The sequence below is a fragment of the Equus przewalskii genome, chromosome 29 (assembly GCF_037783145.1).
Source record: "Equus przewalskii isolate Varuska chromosome 29, EquPr2, whole genome shotgun sequence".
NCBI lineage: Eukaryota > Metazoa > Chordata > Mammalia > Perissodactyla > Equidae > Equus > Equus przewalskii.
Window position 1 is genome coordinate 5115249 of NC_091859.1, and position 14552 is coordinate 5129800.

General features: G+C 45.8%; 2 pseudogenes; both read left to right on the forward strand.

Moving 5' to 3' along the window:
- The first annotated feature begins 792 nt into the window (after positions 1-792).
- On the forward strand, positions 793-5188 carry LOC139073333 (putative uncharacterized protein C6orf52 pseudogene; annotated as a pseudogene).
- Positions 5189-5273: 85 nt separating this feature from the next.
- LOC103567773 (14-3-3 protein theta pseudogene) lies at positions 5274-13636 on the forward strand (annotated as a pseudogene).
- Positions 13637-14552: the final 916 nt, after the last annotated feature.

Here is a 14552-nt window from a genome sequence, read left to right on the forward strand (position 1 = left end):
GAGCACTTGCAAAAATGTTTAATCCTCTACTGTCTTCTTGCTATTATAAAACTCTCTTGGGAAAATATTTGTACAAAGGAGTCTTTTAAAGATAGCCAAATCTGAGGAGGCTGGGGCTGCGTCCTCTGAGAAGCTCCCCATAGCGTCCAACAGTCTGCAATTCTAACATAATAGTTTGCTTCCCTAGTAATTGTATTAAAATTGACTTCTCCATTTTTTAAAAAGTAATTAAATATTTGTGCGGTTTCTGCGCGAAGCCAGGGGAAGAGCTTCAAAACGCTTTTCTCCCCCTTTCTGCACGCGTCAATGGCACGTCCACAACTTGGCTTCCTTCCTCAAACAAACAGGTGAGAGCTTTTGTTTCATTAACTGGAAGCAGTCAGGGTTGAAACTGCTTCCCATTTCAAACCCATCCTTATTACTATCATCCAATTTATTTTCATTAACTGATTCCGAGTACTGGGAAAGTAGTTGAATTCCATGGATCTCTATTTCCCATTATTTCCCAAACAATATGAGAAAAAGGGCTTTCATTTCGCTAGTATAAACTTACTGCTCATCAGGAGTCTAAGGGGCTGAGCAAGAGTGCTACTTGAAGAAAAAATTTTATTTTTGTGGACTCTCAGGGAAGCAGAAAACTCTCTAAAAATCATTTTGCGAGAAAAGCAAACTCACTTTTGGGTGCATGACCAAATAATATTTATCTTATCTGGTGCTGGAATGATGTCTCCTGGATTTTAGAGATCTGCTCGGTTCTAGGGTTGTGTGATACCCAGTCCAGGCCTGGGCAACATGAAGCGAGGAGGGGCCAACAAGCGGCGGGTGAGTTGGGCCGTGTATCTTTGAGGGAACAGGGCCAGGGCATCCCTGAGCTAAAGCTGCCTAGGGTTTCTCAGGTGCTTATTGGTTTGCCATCCTTGTCCACAGAATGGGCTTTGCCTTCACTCTTCTTCACTACTCTTGGTCCGCACTGGGTCATCCACCTGTCACATTTCGGTCAGGCAATGAAGGCACCAAGCTGCTGTAATCCATGTGGGGAAACCTTGGTACACGAGCTGTAGGCACAAAGGTAATCTGATCCACAGCTTCTTCATTTCTTCCAGTCCATGTAGAGAACTCTCTTGCTTTTCCTGATTTCTTAGGAAGCGGGATTTCTTTCCTTCATTGTTTCTCTAGGTTAACTTTTGAGTTCAGAATGAAGTGTATTTTATGACAGTTTGAAAGCTCCTGTATGTGTCTTTCCTTTTAGTCTCTCACCCGCTGAAGCTTCTCTTAACCAGTCTCTCTTATTCCTGGGCATGTAGGCTCTGGACAATTCCCTTGATTGTTTTCCTTTTTAAAAAGAATTTCCCAGTTGTTGGATTCTCCAGGCCGCACAGCTCGTAGATGAGGAAGCAGGAACTCAAAGCCAGACAGTCTGTCTCTAGAGCCTGGAATCTCAGTCTCTGTAGTCTATCCACTGAAGGACCGGTGGGGACGAGGCACAGGACTGAGGGTGGGAGAGGGGCTCCCGGGCAGCTGCTCAAACACCAGCTCAAGGCTCCTCCTGAGAGTGGTGGGGTAATATAGTCAGGCTGGCTTTTTGAAAAAACCATGGGCTGGGGATAGAGTTTTTGCTTCATCACTGCTTCTGGTGAGTATTAGTCACGGTGTACTAGGAACTTTAAGATCAATTTCAAATCTTCTTCATACTTTCTTCCTGTGCAACTTGGGTTCCTCATGAAAACAGAATTCCCAAGTGGTAGCTCTTATTATTATCTTCTCTGTGGTACCCCAAAGTGTTTGAAGATGGGCTTTTTTTCTATCTCCACAGCAAATCATTGGGGAAATGTTTCCTAACTTGTGGACTTTTGTCTTCGTTATTAATGATTAACATTCATATAACTTAATGTTCTTAAATGGCCTGACAATAATTTATCTGTAACTTTAATACCACTCCTGACAGAAGATAGGTGATACAGCCAAACAGAAATAAGGAGAGCATGGTTAAAAGAGCATATTGGCGAGATTAGTAATGTGAGCTACTCAGATGATGGATCTGAACACTGAACTAAAACCTGGGCTGATGGTGGAGTGGGCTAACCTTCCACTCCACTACTTCCTCTATGGTGCAGGGACTGTCCCTTCAGAGGAAAGCCTGAAATCAATTTTTTTCCACATAAGAATTTTACAATATTCAACTGGTGTCCTAAAATCTTTGCTAGGTGTTAGGTCCTATTCCAAAGATTTATAAGTGCTACAGACTGAACATACGCGTCCCCATCAAAACTCGTATGTTGAAGCCCTAATCCCCAGTGTGACGATATTTGGAGATGGGACCTCTGGGAGGTACTTAGGTTTAGATGGGGTCTTGAGGTGGGGTTCGTATGATGAATGGTGCCCTTATAAGAAGAGACCAGAGAGATGGGGCCGGCCCCACGGCCAAGTGATTAAGTGCATGCGCTCCCGCTTTGGTGGCCCAGGGTTTCACTGGTTTGGATCCTGGGTATGGACCTAGCACCGCTCATCAGGCCATGCTACGCGGCATCCCACACAGCACAACCAGAAGGACCTACAACTAGAATATACAACTATGTATGGGAAGGATTTGGGGAGGAGGATGAGAAGGAGAGGAGGAGGAAGAGGAGAAAGAGAAGAGGAAGAAGAGAAAATTGGAAACAGATGTTAGCTCAGGTGCCAACCTTAAAAAAAAGAAACCAGAGAACTGCCCTCCCCAACCCGGTGCCCCCATACGAGGACACAGCAAAGAGGCGGCCATCTGCAAATGTCACCAGACACGAATCTGAATCCTCCAGCCCCTTGATCTTGGACTTCAAAGCCTCTCAACTGTGAAAAATGAACACGTGTTGCTGAAGCCCCCCAGGCGATGGCATTTTAATGGCCCCAATGACCAAGATGACAAGGAAGTTGACTATCTGGATTTAGAAATGCATTTTCGCATAGAAAACTTGATTTAAATAATAATTCATTTCTGAAGGGAGGCCATTAACTGAATTCGTAATGTAGTTGAAATATCAAATATTTTAAAAAGAAAGACAGTATTTAAAAACCGTTGCAATATTGCTTTTTAAACAAAACAGGAAAAATAAAGCATTAGCTTATAAAGCAGAAGCCCTGGTCTAGCCTGCTCGCCCCTCTCCGGCTGTGTGCATCCGGCCTCATCAGCTTACCTCTCCCGCCCTCGGCTTCTTCCCTTGTGAAACGAAAGGTTAGAAAAGGTTGCAGTAAAAGTACATTTAAAAAAGTTTCCTTCCCATTCCTCTACCCACTAAAGCCAATTGCAAGAAGTTAATTAGAGAAGGCAACTCTATCCACAATGAACCTGAGAAAGGCCCTGACCCTACACCACAAACTCTGAAGAACATTAGCCACAAAGGACACCCCTTGAGTGAGCTGGCGCAGAAGCCAGATTCCGATGCAGGGTTCTCCTGCTCCTGGACACAAGCAAACGATGGAGACGAGACTGAGGCACCTCTACGTCTATCCAGCTTAGAGCAAAGAGAGCTTCAAACGGCGGGTCGGCTTTAGGAAAGACCGCAACCCCCACTCTGACTCATCCCCTGCTAAAGGTCTCCAGGAAGCAACGGCACGTCCAGAGGCACTGTCTGGGATGGATTAGAGGCTGCCGACTGGTTGGAAGAGCATCCTTAAAGCTGATTTTACAAAGTACTTCACATCAGACTGAGAGAATGTCAAAGGTCAATATCAAAGAATTGGGGAGGGGACACTGATGAAATTATGGGGCCAGCAATCCCCGGGTACCCTCAGCTCTGCCACTGCCAAATATCATGGGACAGGAGGAGGAAGCCTCCATTAAAGGAGAAATTTATTTATTTTTTTCTTCTTTAGAAATTACTTGGAGGGCAATGGTGGTAGACACTGAAAGGCCTTGGAAGCGCGACTGAAGCCCCACGTCCAGAGCAGTGCACAGCTGTGCCATCATTTGTATACCACTTGGTGTCCCTGGAATGACAGTGGAGAGGGGAACTGGGGCCACAGAAGCCGAGCAGTTAACCCATCTCAGGGTTAACTCCTGTCACGCGGCTGGACAGGAGAGTTCGCAGGTTTTGGCATGGCCCACAAAATGGTTACTACTGGTACCAGCAAAGGGTGAAGCTGGAGTTCCAGCCCTGTTAGCGTTACCTCTTTGGCAACTGCTACGAGCATGTGCAAGGCTGTGGCTCTCTTTCTGGCTACAGCTGCGGCTGTGCAGCTTGTGGAAATGGACACCACCTTCCTTCTGCCCGTGAGGCCAGGGGACACCCAGCTGCAACACTGGTTACACCTGAGGAAACCACAGTTCTGGCCAGAAGTCAAGACGAAGCCCCTCTGGAAGATCCAAATCTTCATTTGAATCTTGATCAATGAAACAAAGAGCTTACAGTGAAAAGTGAAGAACTCTATGGCTGCCTCATGAATTGCCACTGGCAGCTCTGGACACAGTTCACTCTCAAATCCCAGATGAGACCCCAAAGAAGCAAGATAAGATGTTCATTAAGCTACCCAACTATCACTCTAATTGTATCCTGTTTTGTTTTTGTTTCTGCAAAATATGTGTATATATGTATGTATATTCTCCCAGGAATGTACTGGATTCTGTATGTAAATATAAACTTCCAGGACTTAAAGTGATCGACGTGATAGGATGTAACGCAAATAAACTGACCAGCACAACAACACAGGAGACCTGCCAGAGGGAATGGAAATGTGGCACGCCCAGTCGTGGAGGGAGCCCACCCCAGCTACCAACACAGATCTTCCTTTATGAATGAGAGCAGGGAAAATCTCTCAGCTGTGGAGAAAGGGAAGAATGAGAAGGAAGTCCAGCCAGGCGGTCAGCAGAGGGCTCCCTGTGAAACAGATTTTAGGTGCCAAACAGGGGAGAACCTTAGACCAAAGGGTGGACCTCCAACTGATCTAAATGACCTCTAAGTCTCCTTCTAACTGGAACATCCTGAGAGCCCGGGGACAAGAAATCTTTATCTTGAATTTTGGTGCTTGGAGAAGTACTTAAGTGAAAACGAGTGCAGTGGTCAATGAGGATTTCTGGTGATTCTGAGAGGGGCTTTGAGCAACCTTCAAACCCGTTCAATTCAGGTTTTTAATTTTCATTTATTTTACCCCCAGTATCGAGACTCTCCTGCAGGTAGGTCAGGAGTGTGATCCTCAAGGTGATACGCACTTCTGAATCGCAAACGGGGTAAAGAAAGAGGGAGTCGAATTTTTCTGAGAATGAGCCAAGATTTGGAAACAGGAAGAAAGATCAATTAAACATGGGGTGTAGGCCGCGGTCTCCCCTCTCCCCAGAAGGGTCCTCTGCTAACGCCGGAAGCGGATCACCCGGCCGCGCAGCCGCGGCGGCTCTAGAGGCCGCTCGGCCCCCTCTGTGCTCCCTCCCGGGCGCCTCGCCCTCGCTCGCCGGGCACGCAGCCCGCCCGCCGGCCGGGAGGGGACCGGGCGAGCCCGGGACGGGCGGCCGAGCGCAGCGCTGACGCGGCCCCTGCAGGAAGGCGCTGGTGGAGGCCGCACCGAGCGGTCCCACGAGAGCGCGGCCGGCCCCGGGCGGCCTGTAAGAACGAAGTCAGGGCCGCAGGGCCGTCGGCAGGGTCCTCGCGAGCACCATCGAGCGGAAAACCAGCACCCTCGCAAGAAGTTGCGGCTGATCAAGAACCATCGGGAGAGAGTGAGTCTGAACTGAGATCCTTCTGCACCACTGTCCTGCGATTGCTGGTGAAGTACTTAACAGCCAATGCACCTGATCCAGAAAGTCTTTTATCTGAAAACGGAGATTACTTCCAGTACCTTTGTGGCACGTGGTGATGATCAAAAACAAACTCTCGATAATTCCCAAGGAGCTTCCCAAAAGGCTTTTGATATTAAACAAGAAAGAGATGCAACTCGCACACCCGATCGACCCGGGGCTGGCTCTTAACTCTTCTATACTTTACCATGAGGTCCGTCATAACCCAGAGCTGGCCTGCGCGCTGGCTGAAATCCCTTCTGATGAAGCCATCACAGAACTTGATGCGCTGAATGAAGACTCATACAGAGACACACCCTCATCGTGCGGTAGCTGAGAGACAGCCTAACATGACAGACATCAGACAATGCGGGGGAAGACCGTGAGGAGCAGAGGGACAGAAAACTGGGTGCCCGCAGAGGGTGCTCCTTCTTCCTGCAGGTCGTCTTTGAACACATCTCCGTTCCTCATCCCACTTGGATTCTGGGTAGCAAAGAAACCCATTCGTGTGTGGAGTCAACCGCGGGAAATTTCACCAGGTATGGGCTGCATGTCTTAGAGTGGTTTACCTAGGTCAGTCTCATAAACCATCTCTTTTCAAGTGCAAACGATATGTGCTAAGCATTATATGGAGTAAAGTGGGAATTTTAAAACTAGAAAAAAATGGGGTGTAGGACAGAATCCCACTAGAAGAAGAAATAAGATTATAGGGGAGGTACTGAGTCAGACAGTTCCCTGTGCTGGTCAAGAGGTGGCATTGGAGCAACTTGCATGCCAACTGGCACAAAGGGCAGACATAGATACTCAGGATTAGGGAGCCTCTGCACTAACGTGGGGCGGGGAGGGGCGGTGGGACTGGTTGTTTAAATGTGAATGTGTCTGCTCTCTCTTTCTAAATCATTCGTTGCTTGACACAAGGGCACTTCCAGGTACAATTCCAAGTTGCACTGCACCTTTCTGTGCCTCGGTTTCCTCCCTGTAAAATGAATACAATAGTGATGCTTACCTCATAGGGTTATTGTGAGCAATGAGTTAACGTGGGTAAATGCAACAGTACCAATTACAGAGTAAATGCTCAGTAGACACCAGGCATTCTGACTCTGCACAACGACCGTGAGGCACATAGTGGGCACGTGTAATATCAGCACGTACTAGTGGGTGCATAATTGGACAGGATGCTCACAAACCTGATATTTATAAGTCAGAGACCACCTGGCATTAAAATATCCACAGACTAGATTGGTGAGGGAATGATATTTGCATCGGTAACGTGACTCTTTACTTTGGAAAATATATAGCCTCACTGAGATGGTATCTCTCTGAGTCTCACATAGAGTTTATGTACGCTTTGTTGAATCTTTCCAGAGAAGTGTTGTATCAATATTGCAAAGCTAGGCAAACCTTATTTGGGTTTATTCCCTAGGTGGAAAGTGTCAGTGCCTACCTTGTTTGGCTCTGCCCAGACATGGGTAATAAGCAAGACCTTCAGCTTTATGAACTCAGTTCTATCATCATCAGAAGGCCACTCAAAGAAAGAGGCTGGAATTAGTCTTGCTGTTCTAAGCTTGGCATTCAGTGGACCAGAGGGGGCTTCCGGAGTACTTGCTCAGCCACCAAAATGCATTTTCCCTTCCTAACTTTTGACTCTGCAAGTTCAGTTCTTAGAGTGTGGCTTTTCTCAGCTTCCTGGTTTTCATGTCAATTTTTCCTGAGCATGTAGCTCAGTTCTGGACCCCAGCTAGGGCCTTGACAGCCTGTCTATCCATTTTCCACCATCTTATCCTGATACCCAAACTATGCCTCTGTCACTCGGATACTGGATGAGAGTCTGCTTCAAACTCCATGGATCCCTTGGAACAACTACCACTGCCCCCTGACAAGTACTTCTATAGTCAAGGACATAGAATAATTATCGCACCGCCGCTTGAATGTGGACCCCAGCCCACGTTTACCCTGTGTTCCCCACATCACTTCAGATCCTATTATAAGGATACTGACCAGACCAGAAAAGAATGAGTTTTCCTTCCCTTTCTTGTCCATTTCCACCTTCCTTTCCTTCTTTCTCTGCTGGCTCAGAAAGCCTCATTCATGGCTGACAGGAAGGGGAGATTGGAATGGAATAAGAGAAAAGCAGATATTATAAAGAAGAAGAGTGATAAGAATACTTTTAGCTCCAGAGATGTGAATGCTATACTTAGGAAATGGAGAATAAACAAAGTGATTCTGAAATTTCAGTGTGAGGGGGGAAGTATAATTTCACAGAGTCAATATGGAAATAAAATGGGATTCGGCTCTCAGTCCTGCCTCTTCCCCTTACAGGTTATATGACTTTTTGCAAGCTTACACTCTCTGAGGCTGAGTTTCCTCGTGTATAAAGTGGGGTTATAAATATGTTTATTTTGCAGGGTTGTTGTGAGGATTAAATGAGATAAGGCATGAAAAATGCTTTGTTTTGGGGTGGTACCTGCACTGCCCATGAGCCTTCTTAGATTAGAGGTTGAAAAGTAATACCTTGTGGGCTGGATTTGGCTCAAAGAGAAGTTTTGTTGTCTTGTGTCAGGGGTCCTCAAGACCACCTCCAGTTGGATGATTCACTAGGAGGAACTATAGGACTAAGCTTGTCGTCATGCTCACGCCTCTGATTTATTATGGCAAAGGAGGCGAAGCCAATCAGCAAAGGAAAAGCATCTGGGGGCACAGTGCAGGTAAACCAGGCCAAGCTTCCAGGGGTCCTGTCCCGTGGGGTCACACGGGATGTTCTCCATTGCCCCAGAAATAAGCTGTGAAGCACCTGTGAGATGCTGCCAACCAAGAAGCTTGTTAGAGACTCAGTGCCCAGGGTTTTATTGCGACCGAGTCATGTAGGCAGCCTCTGCCAGGCACGTCCCAATATTCTAGACTCTGGAAGGAGAGCAGGTGCTCGGCGTAAACCATATTGTTTGTACAAACAGGTTGGGCTCAGTGAGCCGCTCTTATCAGTTCCAGGAATGGTGGGAACCTCCCAAAATCCAGGTTCCCAGATGCCAGCCAAGAGGCAACCTTGCAAGTAGGCTTTTCTAAGAATAAGCAGTTAGACTGTCATGTTAACCCTTTTTTGGCACAGGGCTGGGGTTTGCCCATGTAGTTATTTTTTCTTTTCTTTTCTTTTCTTTTTCTTTTACTTAGTGGCCATCCTGCAAAAATTAAGAAATTTCACTCAGGATTTTCAGCTTCCTGTGATAAGTCAGATATTGTGGTAACAATAGATCCATATGTCCACACGGCAATGATTGGTAGTCCCCTTTAAATAAGACTTGAATTCCCTTAAATGCACCCCAGTCTCCACCGTTGTCAGCAGTCTTTCCCACAGTGAGTGCCAATTGCCATTTAATAGCATACTTTTGTGCCTCTGGCCGTGGGCTGCTTGAACCAGCAGTGTCCAGTTGACCAGAGAATAAGAGAAAGAATCAGGCATGTGGCATACCACTGAGTCACCATAATTAACAATAATGCAAAAGGGTCATGTTCATAAATTCCTGCTGCTAAGGTCCCCAGAAACGCCTTGAATCCAGAACTCCTCTCCGGCACTTCCTATTCCAGCAATTACTCGTGGATATCCTTGAATTGATACGACAACACTTATTGCCGTATGCAATAAGCCCCTTTTATTTAAAGTTAACTTGAATCAGTCTTTGTTCGCATCCACCTAAAGACTGCTGACTGGAATAGTGATAATATAAATAAAACATTGCATGTATTGTCAGTTAGTACTCTGCAAATCGACGTCTTGTGTTATCATCATCACTGCCAAGACTTGTTAGAGTGGACTAAACTATGCCATCAGAAAGGTTCATCTTGTTCAAAGGAAATAGATGCAATGAATATTCAAGTAGTTCTACATATCAATGTGTCCACTTATACTAACTCAACAAATGTTTACTGAACACCCACTATGTGACAAGAGAATGCCAGATAGCAAAATGAAATTTCATCTTTATATTCCCAGCATCTAGAATAGTACCAGGCATGGAGTTTGGATTCAACAAATGTTTCCTGATTTCATAAATAAAGTTCACCTGTAAGGAGAACTAGAAAGCCAAGGATAGAGATAGTGAAAATAATTTTGTTCCGTATAAAAAGGGGAAATGCAAGTGGCATTACTGCAGGAATGTGCTGGGTGCCACCTAGCAAGGCAGATGTTCTAGACGCTGCTTTTCTAATTCCAGGTGCAGAGGCCAGTTACAGAGCAGGGACTGCAGCCATCCCCATGTCTGTTGAAGGTTCCTTTCTACCAAAAGCAGAGAATTTGAAAAATTCTTTCTTGCCTCTCTGATCATTTTACTCCTCAGAAGACTGAGGGAGCAGTTGTACTCTAGACTTGACTTTTACTAATAAGGAAAAACTGGTTAGTGAAGTATGTAGAAGCTACAAGAATATCGAGAAAAAGAGACTGTCATATTGGCGTTGGACCCTGGGAGTAGCTCTGAATTTGTTAGTATTCTTTTACTTGTAAGTGGCAGGAATCCAATTGAAATTGACTCAGGTCCAGTTGGATCCAAGTTTTCAAACGAAGTCATCAGGAATCAGTACCTCTCTGTTGGTATTATTTGCTTTCCTGTGGGCTGGCTTCATTCTCAAGACAGGGTCACCTCTCATAGTGGCAAGATGACCTCCAACAGCTCTGGGCTTCTGTCCTGCAAGGTTAGCAACCGCATGAGAAAGAGAGCCTCTCCTTCCCAAGTTTGCACAAAAGTCTGAGATTTGAGCGTTATTTGACACCTTTGTGTTGTAGGCCCATCCGTAAACCAATTGTGCGGCCTGTGAGGGGATGGGAGTAGGACTATAACATACTAGGTCTGCAGCTGAGGAAGGAAAGTCAGCGCTAGCAGACTGAAAGGAACAGTTCCAGGAAGGAAAGTTAAGGTGCCACTACAAGAATTATAGGTGCTGTGGATTCATTCATTCATTCATTCAACAAACATTTACTGAGTGCCCACTATATGTAGGGCTATTTTAGATTCCAGGTGTATAACAGTGAACAATATAGACAAAAATCCTTGCTCTGTTGGACCTTGCATTCTAGTTGAGGTGAGAGAGAGACAATAAAGAGCTATGTTAATAAAATATGTGCTATTTCAGGTGGTGATAGGTGCTGTGAAGGAAAACATCAGGGAAGGGGACTAGAGATTGCTGGGGAGGAGGGGGTTGCAATTTTATGTGTGGCTATCAGAAAAGGCTTTACTGTGAAGGGAACATGTGAGCCAAAGCAGGTGAGAGAATGAGCTCTGTAGGTATCTGGGTGAAGACGGTGAGGGAAGAGCGGTGCGCATGTGGGTTCGTACCTTGCACAGTGAGCCGGCGAGAGTAGGAGATGAGGTCAAAGACTGTAAACTGTCTTGTGGGCTATGGACTTTGATTTTATTCAAAACTGGGAAAGCACTGGAGAGCCTGAGCAGGGTGGCGACATGATCTAGCTGACATTTAAAATGTAGACCGAAGGGAGGAGGGAGGGTTAGGTAAGAGATTAATGCATAATCCAGATTAGAGTTATTAATGGTTTACACAAAACTGATCACAGTGGAGTTGGTTAAAAATGGTCAGATTCTGGATATATTTTGAAGGTAGTGAATTGGGGGAGGCAAGTGAGAAGGATAATGCTGAGGTTTTTGGCAAGAGTGATTGGAAGGCTGGAATTCTCATTAACTGAGATGGAGAAAACTGCGGGAGGAACATGTTGGTAGGAGGAGAATAGGAGTTCTGTTGGAAACACGTTAAATTTGAGACACTTATTATGTTTCAAAGTGAAGATGTTGATAGGCAATTGAATATGTGAGTCGGGATTCAGGTGAGCTCTTGGCTGCAGAGTTATTGGTAAATAGATGGTATTTAACACCATGAATAAGACCACTGGAGGAGAGAGAGCAGAGAACACAGAGTTCCAAGAATGAGGTGCTTTGATGTTTAGATGTCAGGCTGATGATAAGGGAGCAGCAAAGGAGACTGGAAGCTGAGGAGACAGGAGGCAGTCTAAGAGGGTGAGACATCCTGGAGGCAAAGGGAATGCAATGCTTCGAGGAGGGAGAGATCATTCCATCAAATGAAGAGAGAGCAAGTGAAAATAAGGACTGACCTCTGGATTTACCTGCCTGGAGGTCTTGACAGGAGCAGTTTAAATGGTACGAACGTGAAAAACCGTATTGGAGTCTGTTCAAGACAGAATGAGGAGAAAGGAATTTGGAGACCACAAATATTAACAACAACAACAGCACAACAGTTTATTTCTATCTGTTTTTGCAATAAAAGGGAGCAGAGAAATAGGGCAGTAGCTAGAAAAGGGATGTCAAGAGAAGTTTTTTTCTTTTTTTAATGAGAGAAGGTTATATGTTGATAGAAGGATCTGGTGGAGAGAGGAAACTGATGATGTAAGGGAGTGAAGGCAGAATTGGGGAGCAATGTTCTTTTTTTTTTTTTTTTTTTTTTAAGATTTTATTTTTTCCTTTTTCTCCCCAAAGCCCCCCGGTACATAGTTGTGCATTCTTCGTTGTGGGTTCTTCTAGTTGTGGCATGTGGGACGCTGCCTCAGCGTGGTCTGATGAGCAGTGCCATGTCCGCGCCCAGGATTCGAACTAACGAAACACTGGGCCGCCTGCAGCGGAGCGCGCGAACTTAACCACTCGGCCACGGGGCCAGCCCCTGGGGAGCAATGTTCTTGAGGAGACACGCAAAAACAACAGATGTCCAGCAACATATGGGAGGTTTTGGAAAACATATTTCTAAAAGCCTAGAGTAAAGATAACTATGGTTTTATGGTCAACATCATTAAAAATGGACAAGAGATTAAAAAGAATGAGAGAGAGTGAGAAGTGGAATTCTGATGGAGTGGAGGATTCTGGCTTGAACCTAAGTTTGGTCACCATTGGTATTCAGTATGCCTGCCTGTGTAGTGTCAGAAGATGCGTCCTCCATGATTGTGCATGCGGGGAAAAGGAGCCTCCCGGGAAAAAATTCATTCTAAAGGAAGAGAAAGCAGGGCTCTTGCATTTGCACCAAGAACTGGCCAGACAAGAGGGACAGTTAGTACTGCATGGTGCCTATCTCTCAGATTTAGCCCTGGCTCAGCCTCTATAAACCCATGTTAGAGTTCTGGGGAGAGGGTAATACAAGAAATGAAAGCCCTATTTCAATAAACTATGTGAAATACTAGGATCACAAGATAGTTACTCATCTGTTGATGCTAACACACGCAAGAGAAAAGCCTTGAGTGCACTTTGGTGCAGCAGGGGCTCAGTGCGTGGAAGACTCCTCCCACCTTTAACAGTGAGCGAGTCTGCAGTGCAGACCAGCCCTGGCAGGTGTGGCAGCGGTGGGGGCCAGCGCTCATCACCCTGCAGCAGTGGGAACCACTTCCAAGAGTGGGAGGGATTTTAAAGGTTGTAGCTTTAGGAGACAGTACCCTTAGGTGTCACCTGCTAGAGTGGCAATGGTCATGCACTAACAAGTCATTTCATGGGAAGCAGAGGCTTTGGCAGCAAATATCACCAAAGGGGGCCCGGGTAGGAGAGAATCACGGCAGACACAGGTGATGGCTGACATGACTCCTTTATGAGCACATGGGTCCTGCCGCCTATGATCTTCCTAGAGACAACTGGATGACACCTTGATAGCGGCCAGAAGTCCCACAATAGAGGGTTGGAATGAAAATCAGAAAAAATACTTTTGTTACTGTTAATATGGTTTCATTTTATCATTAGGTTGGTGTGGCTAGGGAACCATGGGCCATAAGAAATTACAATCACATGTAAAGCTGATGAGGGAGATACTACAGAAACACACGTGCTGAAGAGGATGGGCGCTGTGGAGCTGTGTGCGGATGACAGAAAGAGGCTGCGCCCCCAGGACACGTGGGGAGGACAGAGCTCAGGAAGGAGCAGGCGCAGGCCAGCGAAGGTGAGGAGAACAGCAACAACTCGGTTTAAAAAAGCGAAACTCTGTTTGGAGCAAGAAAGTGACGTAACGCTGACAGACGGCAGAGAAAGTCTAGCTACTTAGCTATTGCTTTACTTCTTTTTTTTTTTTTAAAAAAAGAAAATGGCCCTCAAAGTGGGGAGGTAGAAAACATAACTAAGTAGGAACTGATGTGCATAGTATGATTGTGAGGGATCCTAGTCATTATTTCTACTTTTCTCTATTTTCTGAATGTTTTACAGTATTACTAAAGTATGTAGAGTATTACCTTTTGTTTTACTTAAAAGAAAATTCTTTTTTTAAATTTAATTTTATTATTATTTTCTTTTTTTTGAGAGGAAGACTAGCCCTGAGCTAACATCTGCCAATCCTCCTCTTTTTGATGAGGAAGACTGGCCCTGAGCTAATATCTGTGCCCATCTTCCTCTACTTTGTATGTGGGACGCCTACCACAGCATGGTGTGCCAAGCGGTGCCATGTCCGCACCCGGGATCTGAACCGGCGAACCCTGGGCCGCCGGAAAGCGGAACGGGCGCATTTAACCGCTGCGCCGCCTGTCCGGCCCCTTAAAAGAAAATTCTTAATATTTTATTGAAAAACAAGGAATTAAAATATGACGTATGTAAAAGATTTGGTGAGAGTTCAAATCAATGCTTAGATGATGCCGAGCCCACAATTCCAGATGCGTTACGTCCTAAGGTATCAAGAGAGGACAGATGTGACAATGAGACAACAGCTCATAGTCGTTAAGGCACGAGGGAGAACAAGAAAGTTGCCAACAGGGGCTGGCCCCGTGGCCGAGTGGTTAAGTTTGCGCGCTCCGCTGCAGGCGGCCCAGTGTTTCGTTGGTTCGAATCCTGGGCGTGCA